The 18,241-nt window shown below is 44.1% G+C and overlaps 1 protein-coding gene across 1 annotated transcript in view; it reads right to left on the reverse strand.

The window, feature by feature from the left end:
* The window catches only part of LOC306965531 (uncharacterized protein), a gene marked incomplete at both ends in the record, with an annotated part of 279,183 nt that overhangs the window by 201,843 nt on the left and 59,099 nt on the right, over positions 1–18,241 (reverse strand). The gene's annotated exons all lie outside the window — the stretch shown is intronic.

The following is an 18,241-nucleotide window of genomic DNA, read 5'->3' on the forward strand; positions in this document are numbered from 1 at the left end:
TGTTGCTATTTTCACACCTTTTTTCCAGGAGCTTTTGGATTGGGGTAAAGCCAAACTGGAGAAAATGTGCTCGGTTCAGGCGGGAGTTAAGGGGTTAAACTCCGCTCTTGGGTCTGGGAGTAACTCTGGTGCCTCAGACTTAGACCATCATGAACTGAATCTATAAACTAGTAAATAAGTGGTCATTTGATGCTTTAGGTTTGCTTGAACTCTGCCACAGATGTATGTGTGGGTGTTTGTGGTCGGTGCTTTTTCATGTCTGTTTCATTGTCCTGTGTTTTTGTCTGTACTTCCCCTGGTGTCTCTCTGTAAGAAGACAATAAATATTCTATTCTCTGACCCTGCATGGTTATTTTATTGATATATATCTATAAGTTATACTGCAAGCAATATCAAGGCTAATGCATGTGTAAAATGACTTATGTTTTCAAGCACACAGAACTGAAACGCTTTTACACACTGTCATATTTAGGCAACAAGGTACACCTACTTTTTTTTTTTTTTTTCTTTTCCTCTAAAGTGTGAAGCATCTATAGAAGTGGTTTAGGTCTGACTGTGGCCTCCTTATTCACTCATCTGCTTTCAGCCATGGCTCCTCTCCGGCTCCTCTGCTTCATCAGTGAGTGTTACTGATTTGTTTTTTTCTTATTTAGTAATCCAACGAAACAGATTTATTTTTTTACTCAAGAAGTAAAGTTCTATATGTGAAAGCTAGTAATGCTGTTGTATTTGTTTTGCTTCCTGCTAATATAATAACACCAACTTTGGCTAAGGATGAATTAAGATAAACAATGTTCACAGTGTTTGTTGTCGGTCAATGATTCTGGCTTTTTGTGTTTAATTTGAATAAGTATTTGTAACCGCATGTGGAAATTACATATGAGTAAACCTTTACAGTACTAGAGCCTGTGTGTGTGTGTGTTTCACCTATCAGGAAAAAGAAATGATTTAGACTATACTGCAAACTCAACTGCTTTTAGGGAAAATCAGTGTGCATCAAATTATAAAATATTTGTATCAATTTCATGAACTTTCAGGCTATTTTTGTGGCATTTTTGTGACGTGACCCTGAAAAGTGACCCTGCAAGTTGTGAAATTTGCCGATAAACTTGTCCCTTAAAGAATTTGAATGCTACAAATACATTAGGAAAGTTACAAATGAGTTTGGACCACAACTATTTTAATGTAGTGGCTTCCTCTGTCATCGTTGGCAACAAAAAAATCAGGTTTGAAGAGAGATGTACATACGGTCAGTCTCTAGGAGAGGACCAATAATATATCCTTATGTAAAATGAAGTTAAACCTTAATTCATAATCTTCAATAATATATAATGTTTGTTATTCTCAACAGATGCAATATTTTGGGCTAAAACTCAAGGTAACATTTGTAGTTTCTGTGTCAATGTTTTTGTTGTTGCTTTATTTCCAGGTTTTATTATTACATATATGTGTATGTTTTATTAGATCATCCTGTTGTTAAACTGACAGTGGATCCAGAAGTCGTCTCTGAGACCAACAACGTCACATTGAACTGTCAAACTCCTGTCCAAACGCTAATATGCTACTTTGTATTTGACAGAGAACACTACAAATCATTCCAATCTTGTCAGACTGCACTGAGCGGAGCTGATCTGCTGTTGATGGTGAAGAAACGACCACCAGTGAAAATAACTGTCTCATGTTATTACACTTACAGACACGATCACAAAGTCTATAAATCTGCATTCAGCGCTGAGAGAATCATCACCATCGGTAAGTCACAACTGATGAAGTTTGAAGTTTGTTTATGAGAATATATTACAAATTTAAAGCCTTTATTGTCATTAAGCACAAGCAGTGAATTAATTCTGTTGATCAATCCATGTAAAGCGCCACACACAGATGTGCACAGATTTGTGAACCCTACAAATATTTTCCACAATCTATAGTAAGCAACCTGCGATGTGCAACTTGGTGTTGAAAATGAAGTGTTTTTGTGTTTGTCATTCATGAGCACATGCTTAAAATAATATGACATTGTTTCTCCACAGGTTTGGCTCCTCCCTCTTTGACCGTGACCTCATCAGTGATCACAGAGAAGGACGAAGTTAAACTCACCTGTCGACCTCCACCTGCTGTTTCTTCAAGTCTCTGCGTCTTCTACACAACAAATGGACACAATTGGAAAAATTTTAGATGTGAGCAGACTGTGAGAGGCTCTGATCTGCTGACGGAGAACCAGAATCCTCCTGTGGAAGTTCAGGTCAAGTGTTACTATGTTGCACTGCAGGAACGAATCGATTTTATTTTACGTCTCTACACAGTGAGATCGTCTCTGTCACTGTTCAGAGTAAGTGTCTCGCTACTGAAAACACCAAAATATATCCTGAATCAAGACTCTTTTCCAGAGATTTTGATATTTAGCTTTTTTTTCATGCAAACATACAGTGAAAATCAGTTGATATAAACAGAATGACCCAGGCTCTTGTGGGCACAGCTTTAGTGAAGATCATGTGACAGGAAGAGACGTCACATTTCTCAGATCAACAGATAAAACCAAGAGGGTCTAATTGCAGAAGATGGAGAGTCATGTGATCAGTGGAGCTACATTTCTACACAGGAAATGACATCACCTCCACTTTATTTCCCCCGCAACATTTATTTCAATGACTCACAGCCTTCAGTAAACTCTTCTAACCCTTATTAGGGTCTAAAAGAGCCAATGTACGAATGGAAACTTAACCAACTGCGATGTGGGACCAAATCCTCCAAAGATCCAGTTATAATCCAGTTATAAACGCTCTCCCACCTGAGCCACTGTCGTCTCAAACTGTGATATTTTGGCTTCTTCTTCTTCTATGTTAAGAATTTTCATTCAAAGGAAATTAATCTATGCTTTATTAACCCTCGTGTGGTTAAGTGTTTGCCTCCTGCGTCTAGCTTTTGCAATGACAGCTGTCTCCATGGGGACACTCACAAAAGGGAAAGGGGTGGAGTTGAGCATGGTGTTGGCTCTCGACTTAAGTGTAGCACAGCAGAGGATCAGGTCAGGGAAAATATGTCTTGAAGCACTCTTTTTTTTATTTTTCATTTGTTTATTTATTTTTACTTATTTTTGTAGTATGGTTAATTACAATGACATTTTTATATAGGGCTGTGCAATAAATCAAAATGATATCACCATTTCGATTTTTACTTTTACTTTTGTTTGAGGGCATCTGATCCACTGAACTACCAGTGCAGTGCAAAAGAGTTGTTGTATTTGTCACAGATCATTTTTATAAGTTTAATACTCATAAGTGCTCACCGTTTGTGGTTTAGAAGCCTGCATATCTTCCTTTCCCCAGGCGCTGGTTGTGTCGAAGAGTCTAAAACTCTTCAAGAGCAGATCTCAAACTTGCATCATTTGTTTTTACAGCAAAGCGCTCATGGCACCTTATGGCTGTTGTAAGGCGCAATACAAATCAAATTTGATCAATTGATTTCATGCTGCTGGGGTGATAATTTTTGATTCCTTTGCATTTCACGTGCTATCTGACATAAACAAACAGCGCTGTGTGATGATGTCATCTCTCAATAGAGGATCAGTTTAGGGACATGGGCAAAATTTAATATAATTTTGACTTCTAACTGTCAAAAGAAAATATTTGTGTTTGGTGCTACAGCCCAGCCAGCAAAACAATGTGGGCTCTGCTTGGGTTTGCCAATCTGGGTTATAGGTGACTTTGTCCGCAGTTTCCACTTGGGCTCCATGTGTGTTGGCCCATGGGGGCTGGACCTTTTAGAAGTCAAGCTTAACCCTTTCTACTCTGGATTGATTATTTTTAGTCTCAGAGCTTGGATCTTGGTGTTTGATGCACATTTGAGCCCAACCCACTCTGAGTCACTATGATTTGATTGTCTTCAGAGTTACACTGTTGGTCAGATACTGTGAGTGACAGTAACATGACACTAAATAGGCCTCACTGCTCTTCAGTCATAGAACGAGAAGTGGAGATTGTGCATTACATTACACTTCTGCTGGATGTAGCAATGAAAGATTGATTGTTTGAAGTAATAGGTGTAAAAATCCTGAATTTATGTGATTAAAAATGTTGGTTAATTATTAATGACTCTAATTCTACAAAAACATATCCTTGTCATTTGTATCTGCTGTATCATGTTTGTCCCAGTTCCTTGTGATGCCGCAGGGCTGATGTGGACAGATGAAGCTCATGAGGTTCATTTCTTCAACAGTTACTATAGTAACTATTTTCTACCACAGTCCTGTCCACATCTGTCATGGTCCACCATGACTCAGAGGAACTGGGACACACATTACCCTACATCAGATAATATATAATGACATGTTTTCAACCTTTTTAAAAGCATCAATTGTGCAATAAAAAAAAAATCAATTTCCGTTCCATTTTTAATTTATTTACTTCATACATTAGATTCAGAATCTTCCTCTTACAACAGAAGCTCCATGACTTCCTTCTTCACCTGTCGCTCTGTGACTGAAGAGCAATGAAGCCTCAGCCTTTTTACTGGAAACAAAGAGCTCACTGTATTTACAGCAGGCACACACACACGGCACCCACACACGGTGCACAGTAATATCGTAAAGCAGGGTGGTGTCGCAAAATCACAAGATGGAGTTTCTTTGCGAAAAAGTAATTTTTTTGTTCTTTTATTATCACTTACATGAACTTAGTGTAGTCTTGTCACACTGCATCCTCTAATATATTCTACGTGGCCTATTTAATGAAATATTTGCTTTTAATAATTGATTAAATTAGGTTAGAAACGATATAAGAGAAATGGCACGATAGATACTTTTCTATTGTCCCCACGATATCACGCAGAACTAATTTACATTATGTTTGTGGTTAAAGCAGTACTAAGTAACGTGTTTGCCTTAATAAATCTTTTTCGTAGTCCCTGTGGGGGTAATACACGTTAGTGATTCGCGGGTTGCGGGTTCCACCGTGGACCCCGCGGTCTGACCGCGGTTCGGGTCGGGTCGGGTCATGAAATTCTCCTTTGATCGCGGGGCGGGTTGGGGCGGGTCAAAAAATGCCTCCGTACGCGCATTCATTCAATTCAGTAACAACTTATTCCGTCGTCTTTACAGCAGGTTTTTGGCGTAAATATACGTCAGATTTTCATAAAACAAGCAGCATTTTGCAGCTTGTGATCCAGAGAACGCTTTTGTGGAGCTCATGTGTCCTGTTTTCCACAGTATGTGTGACTGTGTGTGACTTCGCGTTAGGCCTACCTCTGCTCTCTTCCTCTCTCCCTCTTGCCCAGCGCTCTTCGGAGGGAGAGAGAGAGAGAGAGAGAGCGCGAGGGGCTGACACGCCGGTGCTGTTCATACGGATCATAGGTTGTAACGCGTAATTTTTAATAGGTGCGGGTGCGGGTGCGGGGCGGGCTGTAAAAAATAGAACAACGTTGCGGGGCGGGCCGGGTCGGGTTAGAACCTGCTCCAAATGAGGGACCCGCGGGTTGAAAAAAACCCTAATACACTAATGGAATCACGAAGAAGAAGCTAACATGCTAACGGGCAAAGCTAACTGCGATCTAACGTCACTTTAAACAGTATTTACAGCCAAGTTTGAGTGAAAAAATATATTTCCATTGTGTAATTGGATGCACAGTAACCCTCTCACCCTTCACCTTTCGTGTCAGTGTAGTATTTGCTCTCCAAGACAATTAATAAGTTAAAAAAATCGTAGCTTGCTACTACACCTGCAGTTGCGCTTATGGCCTCTAGGGGGAAGAGTTACTTAGTACTGCTTTAAATTAACGTTTTATCCATCCATGCATCCATCCATTTTCTTCCGCTTTATCCGGGGCCGGGTTGCGGGGGCAGCAGTCTCAGCAGAGATGCCCAAACTTCCCGATCCACACACACCTCCTCCAGCTGTTCTGGGGGGACCCCGAGGCGACACCAGGCCAGCTCGGAGACATAGTCCCACCACCGTGTCCTGGGCCTTCCACGAGGCCTTGTCCCACTAGGACATGCCTGGAACACCTCCCGCGGGAGGCGACCAGGAGGCATCCGGAACAGATGCCCGAGCCACCTCAGCTGGCTCCTTTCGACGTGGAGGAGCAACGACTCTACTCCGAGCTCCTCCCGGGTAACTGAGCTCCTCACCCGATCTCGGAGGGTGCGCCCAGCCACCCTGCGAAGGAAACTCATTTCGGCTGCTTGTATTCGCGATCTTGTCCTTTCGGTCATTACCCAAATCTCATGACCATAGGTGAGGGTGGGAACGTAGATCGATCGGTAAATCGAGAGCTTTGCCTCCCGACTCAGCTCCCTCTTCACCACGACAGACCGATACAGCGACCGCATCACTGCTGACGCCGCACCGATCCGTCTGTCGATCTCACGCTCCATCCGTCCCTCACTCGTGAACAAGACCCCGAGATACTTGAACTCCTCCACTTGAGGTAAGGACTCCCCACCGACCCGAAGAGGGGAAGCCACCTTTTTCCGGTGGAGAACCATGGCCTCAGATTTGGAGGTGCTGATCCTCATCCCGGCCGCTACACACTCGGCTGCAAACCGCCCCAGTGCGTGCTGAAGGTCCTGGTTCGTTGGAGCCATCAGAACAACATCATCCGCAAACAGCAGAGATGAGACTCTTAGGCTCCCAAACCGGACACCCTCCGGCCCCTGGCTGCGCCTAGAAATTCTGTCCATGAAGGTAATGAACAGAACCGGTGACAAAGGGCAGCCCTGGCGGAGACCAACACGCACCGGGAACAGGTCTGACTTACTGCCGGCAATGCGAACCAAGCTCCTGCTGCGGTCATACAGGGAACGGACAGCCCTTAACAGAGGGCCCCGGACCCCATACTCCCGGAGCACCCCCCACAGGGCACCACGAGGGACGCGGTCGAACGCCTTCTCCAGATCCACAAAACACATGTGGACTGGTTGGGCGAACTCCCACGAACCCTCAAGCACCCGACGAAGGGTGTAGAGCTGGTCCAGTGTGCCACGACCAGGACGAAAACCGCATTGTTCCTCCTGGATCCGAGGTTCAACTATCGGCCGGATCCTCCTCTCCAGCACCCTGGAGTAGACCTTACCGGGGAGGGTAAGGAGGGAGATCCCTCTGTAATTGGAACACACCCTCCGATCCCCCTTCTTAAAGAGAGGGACCACCACCCCGGTCTGCCAGTCCAGGGGCACTGTCCCCGACCGCCACGCGATGTTGCAGAGACGTGTCAGCCAAGACAGTCCTACAACATCCAGAGACTTAAGGTACTCAGGGCGAATCTCATCCACCCCCGGAGCCCTGCCACCGAGGAGCTTTCTCACCACCTCGGTGACTTCAGCCCGGGTGATGGACGAGCCCACCCCCGAGTCCCCAGCCTCTGCTTCCTCATTGGAAGACGTGACGACGGGATTGAGGAGGTCCTCGAAGTACTCCTTCCACCGACCGACGACATCCCCAGTCGAGGTCAGCAGCTCCCCACCCGCACTGTAAACTGTGTTGGTGAAGCACTGCTTCCCCCTCCTGAGGCGCCGGATGGTTTGCCAGAATTTCTTCGAGGCCGACCGATAGTCTTCCTCCATGGCCTCCCCGAACTCCCCCCAGACACGAGTGTTTGCCTCTGCGACCGCACGAGCTGCAGCACGCTTGGCCTGCCGGTACCTCTCAGCTGCCTCAGGAGTCCCACAAGCCAACAAGGCCAGGTAGGACTCCTTCTTCAGCTTGACGGCATCCCTTACTTCCGGGCGCCACCACCGGGTTCGGGGATTGCCGCCGCGACAGGCACCAGAGACCTTACGGCCACAACTACGAGCAGCCGCATCGACAATGGAGGAGGAGAACATGGTCCACTCGGACTCCATGTCCCCCGCCTCCCCCGGAATCTGGGTGAAGCTCTTCCGGAGGTGGGAGTTGAAGACCCCACTGACAGAGGGATCCGCCAGACGTTCCCAGCAGACCCTCACAACACGCTTGGGCCTGCCAGGTCTGACCGGCTTCCTCCCCTGCCAGCGGATCCAGCTCACCACCAGGTGGTGATCGGTTGACAGCTCAGCCCCTCTCTTCACCCGAGTGTCCGAGACACGCGGCCGGAGGTCAGACGACACAACTACAAAGTCGATCATCGACCTCCTGCCTAGGGTGTCCTGGTGCCACGTGCACTTATGGACACCCTTGTGCTCGAACATGGTGTTCGTTATGGACAAACTGCGACTAGCACAGAAGTCCAATAACAGAACACCACTCGGGTTCAGATCGGGGAGGCCGTTCTTCCCAATCACTCCCTCCCAGGTCTCACTGTCGTTGCCCACATGGGCGTTGAAGTCCCCCAGCAGAACAATGGAGTCCCCAGTCGGAGCACTCTCTAGTACCCCTCCCAGGGACTCCAAGAAGGCCGGGTACTCTGCACCGATGTTGGGCCCGTAGGCCGAAACAACGGTGAGAGACCTGTCCCCGACCCGAAGGCGTAGGGACGCGACCCTCTCGTCCACCGGGGTGAACTCCAACACGTGACGGCTGAGCTGGGGGGATATGAGCAAACCCACCCCAGCCCGCCGCCTCTCCCCGCGGGCAACTCTAGAAAAATGGAGAGTCCAGCCTCTCTCCAGGAGTTGGGATCCGGAACCCAAGCTGTGCGTGGAGGTGAGCCCGACTATATCTAGTCGGTATCTCTCAACCTCCCGCACAAGCTCAGGCTCCTTCCCCCCCAGTGAGGTGACGTTCCATGTCCCGAACGCCAGAAGCTGCGCATGTGGACCAGGTCGTCGAGGCACCCGCCACTGACTGCCACCCAGTCCTCTTCGCACCCGACCCCTACGGATCCCTCTGCGGGTGGTGGGTCCACAGGAGGGCGGGCCCACGTCGTCCCTTCGGGCTGGGCCCGGCTGGGCCCCGTGGGCAGAGACCCGGCCACCAGACGCTCGCGTTCGGGCCCCAACCCCAGGTCTGGCTCCAGGGTGGGGCCCCGGCTGCGCCATGCCGGGCGACGTCACGGTCCTTGTATAGTGTACGTCCATGAGGGTCTTCTGAACTGCTCTTCGTCTGACCCGTCACCTCGGACCTGTTTGCCATGGGAGACCCTACCAGTTTTAATGTTTATTTATTTTTATTTTTTTATTGATGTAGGTGCCACAGACATCAGAAGGTGGGATTCCATCAGCTCCACTTACTGCTCCTGATGAAGACGACAAAGATAAGTCCCATGATCCTTGTGCATCAGAGACAGATGGTGAAATACTTTCAGTGTCTAGCTCGGATGAAGTGAGGGACGTTCAGCACAGTCCTGTTATTGCAGTGTCTAGTGTAGGTGAAGTTGAAGTGCGGGGGAGAGTCTGGTTGCGAGCTGTAGTCGATCTGTCTTGCTCCCTACAAATGTTAGAGGAAACTTTCATCAGGGTGAAGACGTGTTTCAGTACAGAGGTGTGCAGTGTATGGCCATAAGTTTAGTTGCATTGGCGAAACACAGAGTTTCATCTGTGTTTACTTGGAACCCGGAGCAGTTGGATTGGGTTTTGATTCTTGGTGATCAGCTGTACACAGAGCTGCGTGAGGCAGGTCTGATACTGTTGATTTTTACTGTATGGTTACCAATTTATATAGAGCAAAGTGATGCTATAGATTTGGGTGCTGAGGTGACTTTGTCCAGAGGGCTGGAGATGATTCTGGCAGGGCATGATTTGTGTCTGTTCACTGTTTGTAACACTACTTGTGCCATTATTGCGGATAATGATCGTTATGCGGTTGTTGATTCTCATTCCCGTTGTAGTGCAGGAATGATAGTTCCTGATGGGAAGAGTGTGGTTGCTTATTTCAGCACTTTTATTGACTTGGCAAATCACCTCTGTTGTTTGGCTGTGTCCTTTGAGCGTTCAACAATGCCTTTTGAACTTCAAGGGGTTATTGTAACTTTGCCTGGCAGTCAGAGGACACTGAAGCGTTTGAGATCAACTGAGGAACCAAAGTCTCCAACACCCGTCATCATTCACTTGGACACAAACATGGAACAGCCCAATAACAATATAGAACTGGCCTCAAATGTAACAAATGATGAGCCATCATCTTCAAAACGTCTGGACTTGCCTGCACGAAAAAAGAGAAAACATTGGGATGATTCAGATGTTGTACTTGTTAGTAAAAAAGAGGCTTCTCTGCTGTTTAGTCCTCTCAGTGAAACTATCTGCCAAGCTCTGTGCAAACATATAAATATAGATTTTGAAAAATCCAACATTAAAATGCCAAGAAATATTGGCACATTGGGAGTCCCATGTCTAAATGAGAGAATTGTTGGAGATGGTAACTGCTACTTCAGAGCTATTTCACAAGCAGTAAGTGGCACACAGAAAAACCATAGAAGGATCAGACTGGCCATTGTAAAGGAAATTGAACAAAATGCAGGTAAGTATGAAAGCCTCTTACCAGATTGGTGCTTTTCGGTCTTGGATTACATCAGTGAAAGTAAAATGAAGTACGTCGGAATATGGGCTACAGCCATTGAAATTCAAGCAACTGCAAATTACTTGGGAGTTGACGTATATACTTTCATAAATAATAGCTGGGTAAAATATGCTTGTGATGGCAAATCTTTATTCAGCGAAGGAATCTACTTGGAGAACTGTCATGGAAATCATTATGAAACGGTTGTTTGTGTTAAATTGGCTCACAAGCAAACCTGCCATGATTGCTGCAAAATTATTTCAGAAAGGTCCAGCACAAGATCAGATGTACATCAGAAAATTGAATCCGAAAAGTCCACCTTTACATTTAGAGATAGAAGAAGAGAGAAAGGGAAACGTCTGCTCCAAAAACTAAGAGACATATACAAAGAAGACGCCCAATACAGGGAAACGAAGAAGGAAGAGGGCAAGCTGAAAAGCAAACTTGAATACAAGGAAAATGTGCTACACCGGGAAAAGAAGAAGGCCGAGAGCAAGCTGAAAAGTAAACTTGAATATGAGGAAAATGTGCAGCACCGGGAAAAGAAGAAGGCCGAGAGCAAGCTGAAAAGCAAAGTTGAATATGAGGAAAATGTGCAGCACCGGGAGAAGAAGAAGGCCGAGAGCAAGCTGAAAAGTAAACTTGAATATGAGGAAAATGTGCAGCACCGGCAGAAGAAGAAGGAAGAGAGCAGGCTGAAAAGTAAACATGAATATGAGGAAAATGTGCAGCACCGGGAAAAGAAGAAGGCCGAGGGCAAGCTGAAAAGCAAAGTTGAATATGAGGAAAATGTGCAGCACCGGGAGAAGAAGAAGGAAGAGAGCAGGCTGAAAAGTAAACAGGAATATGAGGAAAATGTGCAATACAGAGAAAAGAAGAAGGCAGAGAGCAAACAGAAATATAAAGGCAGTTCATCTCATCGTCAAAAAGTTAAGACGCAGTGCAAAGTCAAATTCAGCCAAAATACCAACTTTAAAGCCCAGGTTAAGGAGGCCAACAAAAAATGGAAAATGCAAAAGAAAGACAAACTGAAGGACATTGATTACGTCATTGATCAGTTCCTATTAAAAGTTAAAGGTGGGCCTGAGTTTGTTTGTTCGGTTTGCTTTAAATTGTTCTTTAAAGAACAAGTCAAACCATGCAGCAAGGATAACTATAAGTCTAATCCTCAAGTTGCATCAGTTGCAGAGACTTGCATTTCTGAACAGTACTTGCACAGATGTACTGCTGACTGTCCAAGTCCATGTAAGGTAAGAAATTCAGCCATGGGGAAACTTTGGATTTGCTTTACTTGTAATAGTAAGATTCGAAGAGGACAGATGCCAGCTGAGTGTCACATGAACAACATGCAGTTGGACCCCATTCCCCCAGAGGTGGACTGCTTAAATAGTCTGGAGCATCATTTGTGTTGTCCAACCATCTCTTTCATCAAGGCCATGGCTTTACCTAAAGGTGGTCAAAATGGCGTGCATGGACCGCTCACCTGCGTTCCGGCAAATGTTGTCGAGACGACGACATTGCTGCCTCGTACTGATATGGAAGGCATTTTGATTCCCATCAAATTGAAGCGTAAATTAACATATAAAGGGCATTATGAATATGAGTTTGTGGATCCAATGCATGTTAGACAAGCCTTGAGCTTCTTTAAACAGCATAACAAGCATTTTAAGGATATCAACTTTAATGAGGACTGGGTAAATGTGTTCTGCCGAGCAGTAGATGACCATCTGAAAAAGGATGGTGATGATGTTGTCTCTGCAGTAGATGAGTATCTTCAGAAAGATGGTGAAGATGTTAAAAGTGGTGGAGATGATGTTAAAACTGTTGGAGGCGATGTTGAAGGTGTTGTGGCTGAGGAACTGGAGGATGAATTCTTGCATGACAATCAGAGACATTGTATCTTCCCTGACACATGTTTCATGCCTGCTGATCCTGGTCAGGAGACTTTGGATCAGTACTTTTCAGATATATTGAATCTTGCGCCGGCTGGAGGGAATAATCCACTTAAATTGCGATCTGATGAAGACCATGAGGCTAAATGCTTCCCCAAGTTGTTTCCATTTGCAAAAAATACTTTTCATACACGGAGACCAATCAAGCTTACATTGTTTCGCGACTTTCTCAATAGAATATCACATGCAGACCGTAGGTTTGCCCAAAGTAGTGAATATCTTTTCTTTGCCTTGTCTATGCATGAAGTTGATCAGGTGGTGTCTAAAGTTTCCATAGCAGCTCGAAAAGGGCATGGAAAAGGGCCTAAACTGCCCAAAGATAAGAGTGTAAAGGAGTCCCTTAAGGAAATGTTGCAGCGTCATGATGGTTTTCATTTTTTGCACTCAATGAAAGGAAGTCCACCTTATTGGCAGTCGGGTAAAAAAGATGTTTTTGCTATGGTGGATAATCTTGGCTTGCCTACATGGTATTGCACGTTCAGTGCTGCTGATCTCCGTTGGGGGAGTTACTTGAGGCTCTTTTAAATATAGAGTGTAGACAACAGACTGCTGACAGCTTGACTTGGGAAGAGAGATGTGATCTCTTAAGACGTAACCCATCTGTCGCTGCACAAATGTTTGATCGTTGTTGGCGTTCTTTCTTGAAAGGTGTCATCATGTCCAAGGCTGAGCCTATTGGAAAGGTGGTTGATCACTTTTTTAGAGTAGAATTTCAGCAGCGAGGCTCTCCACATGTACATTGCTTGTTTTGCTGTGAGGGGGCACCTAGGATTGGTGTAAACTCAGATAAAGAGGTTATTGACTTTATTGACAAATATGTGACTTGTGAACTGCCAAAGGATGATGATGAGCTTTTAGATATTGTGAAAACTGTACAGACCCATTCTAAGCGCCACTCTAGAACATGTAAAAAGGGTCAGACGGTCTGTCGCTTTAATTTCCCCCGACCACCGTGAATGCGGACTTTTATTAAAAAAAAGGAGCCCAAGGAGAAGTGCCCAGAGTGTGACCTTAAAGTGGAAAATGTTGTATGCACTTGCTATGGTCGTCGAAACATGCGTACAGAACATGCTACTGCAGTAATGACTGACATTAAAAAAGCAGTGAAAGATGAACCTTGTGCTCCTGTGGCTAGTTTGTTTGAAGGTTTAGGGATAACTCAGGATACCATGGAGACTGCAATGAAGCAACTGGGAGGGAATACTTCAGTTGTTTTAAAGAGGGAGACCAATGAGGTTTATGTCAATAATTACAACAAACATCTTCTGAAGGCTTGGAATGCGAACATGGACATTCAGTTTGTTGTCAATCCCTGGGCGTGTATTGTCTATATCATATCTTACATTTCCAAGGCTGAGAGGGATATGGGGTTGTTATTGCGCAATACTTTAACCAACTGCGATGTGGGACCAAATCCGCCAAAGATCCAGTTATAATCCAGTTATAAACGCTCTCCCACCTGAGCCACTGTCGTCTCAAACTGTGATATTGGGGCTTCTTCTTCTTCTTCTTCTTCTTCTTCTTCTTCTTCTTCTATGTTAAGAATTTTCATTCAAAGGAAATTAATCTATGCTTTATTAACGCATTTATCTTTAGACCTAGTTTAGACATAATTTAGAGCCTTTTTACTGTGGTTCATCCCTGACTTGACGCTGATCGAGGCCTGGTGGTTCATGGAAGCTTAAAATCCTTCTCTGTCACGCCATAATGTTTGCACTGAAATATTTCAAAACAACAGACTTTTACTTTATCATACATTGGATCCTCTTTCCTGTCAGACGTCCGATTGGACATTCTTTTAACAGGCATGTGCACATTTGGTGATTTAGATTTGGACATAAATGCAACGGCCTCCACCACAGTAATGTTTGAGTCCAGGAATCAATCAGCACAAAATGATGATATGATGTTTATTAAGGATATTTTATGCTGACTGTTGTTGATCATTATATTCATATTGCCTCTCATTCAAACTTAGCTGAAGGATTGCTCTCTTTCCAGGAAAACATGGTGGCAAATGGTAAGACTTGTAGAAGCTGTTTTTAATTGTTACTCCTGCCTTTCTTTAACCTCTTGTTACCTGTAAATTGATCACAATGCATTTTCTTTGCCTCACACCCAATAAAACCAAAGCGATGCTCATGCCTCGCTCTGTCATTTAGTCATTTCACCACCAGTGTCTTGGCCCAAGACAGGATATTTATCATATTCTCTTGAAGCTTACAGTTACAATATATGGAATATTTTGTTTAACCCTCGTGTCGCCTTCGCGGGTCTTTTAGACCCGCTGGTATGTTCCGGGCATTTGGATGCAAGGTGACACAAGGGGGCGCCCTTCCAACCTTCTCAGTGTAAACGTGAGTTGACTTTCTTCAGAGTTAGACTTTAGGTCAGACACCATGAGTGACAGTAACATGACGCTAAATACAGTGAGCTCTTTGTTTGCAGTAAAAAGGCTGAGGCCTCATTGCTCTTCAGTCACAGACTGAGAAGTGAAGAAGGAAGTCATGGAGCTTCTGCTTTAGACAGAACTTCAGACTTCTGCTGCATGTAACGGTCATATTATATCATATCAAATGTTGTAATCTGTAAAGCACTTTGTGATTCCTTTTGGTATGAAAAGGGCTTTATAAAGTTTGATTGATTGACTGATCATATTCTGAAACTAAAATCTGTAGTAAAAACATAATATGTGGAAAATTATTATTACAATTACAAAAAGAAAAATATTTGAAAATCATGTATCTAATCAAAAAAATAGTTTTTTTTAATTTACCCTCATTCTAAAAAAACAAAAAAAACAAACCCAGGTCATTTGTATCTGCTTTAGAGTCATGTTTGACCCAGTTCCTCTGAGTCGTGGTGCAGCAGGACTGATGTGAACAGATGTTACAGAAGAAGCTCATGAGGTTCATTTCTTCAACAGTTACTATAGTAACTATTTTCTCCAAAGTAAAAGTAGATCTACCACAGTCCTGTCCACATCTGTCATGGTCCACCAGGACCCACCATGACTCAGAGGAACTGGGACACACATGACTTTACAGCAGATACAACTGGTTAGGGTTTGTTTGGGTTTTCTTTTTTAGAATGAGAGCAAATAAAATTAAAAAAAACTTTATTTGATTAGATACAGGATTTTCAAATATTCTTCTTTTTGTAATTGTAATAATAATTTTCCATATATTATGTTTTTACTGCATAATATATTTTTCTACTACCACATTTGAGTTTCAGAAAATGATATGACTCTTACATGCAGCAGAAGTCTGAAGTTCTGTCTAAAGCAGAAGCTCCATGACTTCCTTCTTCACTTCTCAGTCTGTGACTGAAGAGCAATGAGGCCTCAGCCTTTTTACTGCAAACAAAGAGCTCACTGTATTTAGCCTCATGTCACTGTCACTCATGGTGTCTGACCTAAAGTCTAACTCTGAAGAAAGTGAACTCACGTTTACACTGAGAAGGTTGGAAGAGCGCCCCCTTGTGTCACCTTGCATCCAAATGCCCGGAACATACCAGCGGGTCTAAAAGACCCGCGAAGGCGACACGAGGGATAAGAAACATGTATGGTTGTGTTCAAAGCAGCTAGAGGGGGCTACAGAGACTTGGAGAGAAGCAACAGCCCACAAATTCTTAAAAAAGTGGACAATGCTAACCAGGAAGCTAAAGTTAGCTTCATGCCACATATCCTAACGTTAGCAACAAGTGCCGATTTTCGCTTCTGCTGAAAAATTTCCTGTGAAAAAACATCCGTATGGACCCATATGTTCATCGTCCGTCCCCCTTGACTAGGCCACGCCCCTTTATATGCCGCCGTGTTGTCGTCTGTCTCTATACCGTTAGCATGGGCTAGCTGAAGCTCGTTAATCCTCACGATTTGGCAGCGTTTTTGCATCCGACTCCATTATTTAGAAATAAAAATAGTGAAAGTCAAGCCTGTGTTCACTAATGACTTAAAGAGAGGCAATAAAGTTTTAAAGAAAAGTCCAGTCCGACAGCCGCCATTTCCTTTTGTTGTCCACAATTTTTTCCATTCTTAATTTACAGTCTATGGGTTTGACTTTGTTGATTCTGCCCATTTCATTGTGTTGTTTTCGACAGGTGTCCAGGAAAGAACTCTGGTAATTCACAAAGTTCACTTTCACTGTATTGATATACGGAGAATGATTTTTTGTATTGTTATACTTTCTGTTCAGGTGACACCGACGCCAACAGTCCAAACAGTGACGCTCTGGTAAAAAGAAACAATGGGGGGAGGTATTATTTTATTGGGTTAGCACAAAACTGTCTCCACGTACAAGATCTTGGTGAAATATTAATGCAACTCTGGATCTTTTGACATCGCAGACGACAAAACGCCACAGCGAGTGCTTAAGGCGTCCAACCAAATGTTTATAATGTGACCTTTTAATTTGGCGACTTTTGTCTCAGTCTGGTCGTGTAGTTTCTTCTCATCTCATTAACTTATGAGTGTTGTGTGAGATTTGATCGACAGTTGTGTTTTATGTGTTTGTTTTCCTTGTTTTTCCTCAGCCTCTGTCTGAGAGAGTCGACAGTTCGATCTCAGCCACTTCTGCTGTCCACTGTTCACCTGGTACGAGTCGAAAATCCTACAGAATAAATATTTCACTGTAGGATCACTCAAAGACAATATTATATCTCCAGCAGGTTCCCCAAGTGAGAACGAAGAGGAGCTTCACAGTGAGGATGAATATGAGGCGAGGAACTTTACTTAAAGATTTTTTCAGTCACATAGCACCAGTCTATATCACACTACAATGATGAGCAAACCTTCTGTTGGTCTGTAAATGCAGTAAATTAGAATAACTGCCTTGTATAAAATGTCTCTCTCAAAATGGCTGTAGTGAATGTCTTGAAATAGGCCTCTGTCTCTTTAAGAACCTCTGAGCCTTTCCGACACGCCCCCTCCACACGCTGTCTGTGGCATCAGTGGGGAGGGGGTTCTGCTGAGGAGCAGTGGTTGGTTACTCGGCTGGTGACGAAAGCTCGGAGGCGTCTCCAGGAGGTGGGGGCGTTCCAAGGAGGACTCAGGCAAACCTATCCCTAAAATGGCCGCCATCAGAGTTTTTACAGATTACTCAAAAATACGTGAATGTGCCAAGGCAACACTTCAGCCATGTTTTTAATGAGGGAATGACAAAATAACATGATGTAAAGCTTGAAAAAGTCGATTTAGCATAATACCCCCCCTTTAATTACTCTAACATTGGCTACATTAAGTTAAATATGATGCTTGCTAATGCTAATGCTAATCTTGTTTTTGTAGAATCCAGTTTAGAGCCAGATCCCTCTTCCCTGTGGACCCGGTGGACCCGGTTCCAGAAACAGCCAAAACCTCTGTACAATGTTACAATGTTTCAGCTTAACTTTAGGACACAATGCTTCAGACAGTAGAGGAACCTCGTAGCCTCAGGCGCATTGAGTTGCCTTGCCTTCAAAATGAGCAGTGCTATTATTATATTATTATTATGGTTATTTTGTGTTTGCAAGTGTTTCGACCTCCAAGATTTTGTTTTTGTTCTTGAAAAGTCAATCATTTCTGCTTTTGTGACTCACGTGTTTAAAACTGTGAATGTGTGAAAGGACATGATCATAACTTGTGTCAGATCGTGTAACTTTAGGCATGTTTGATAAATGAAGTGAATCTGTAAACTAGTACATTAGTGTTTGCTTTAGGTTTGCATGAACTCTGCCACAGATGTGTGTGGGTGTGTGTGGTTTGTGCTGTTTTGATGTATATATTTTATTGTCTGTTTCTCTGTCAGAAGACAATAAATAATCTATTCTCTTCTATTCTCTGATCCTGTCCGTGGCCAGACGCTTCCCTGTCCAGGGCAGCAGGTTTGCCAGTTGCTATTGTTGGCA

This window comes from Gobius niger, assembly GCF_951799975.1.
Source record: "Gobius niger genome assembly, chromosome: 7".
Classification (NCBI taxonomy): domain Eukaryota; kingdom Metazoa; phylum Chordata; class Actinopteri; order Gobiiformes; family Gobiidae; genus Gobius; species Gobius niger.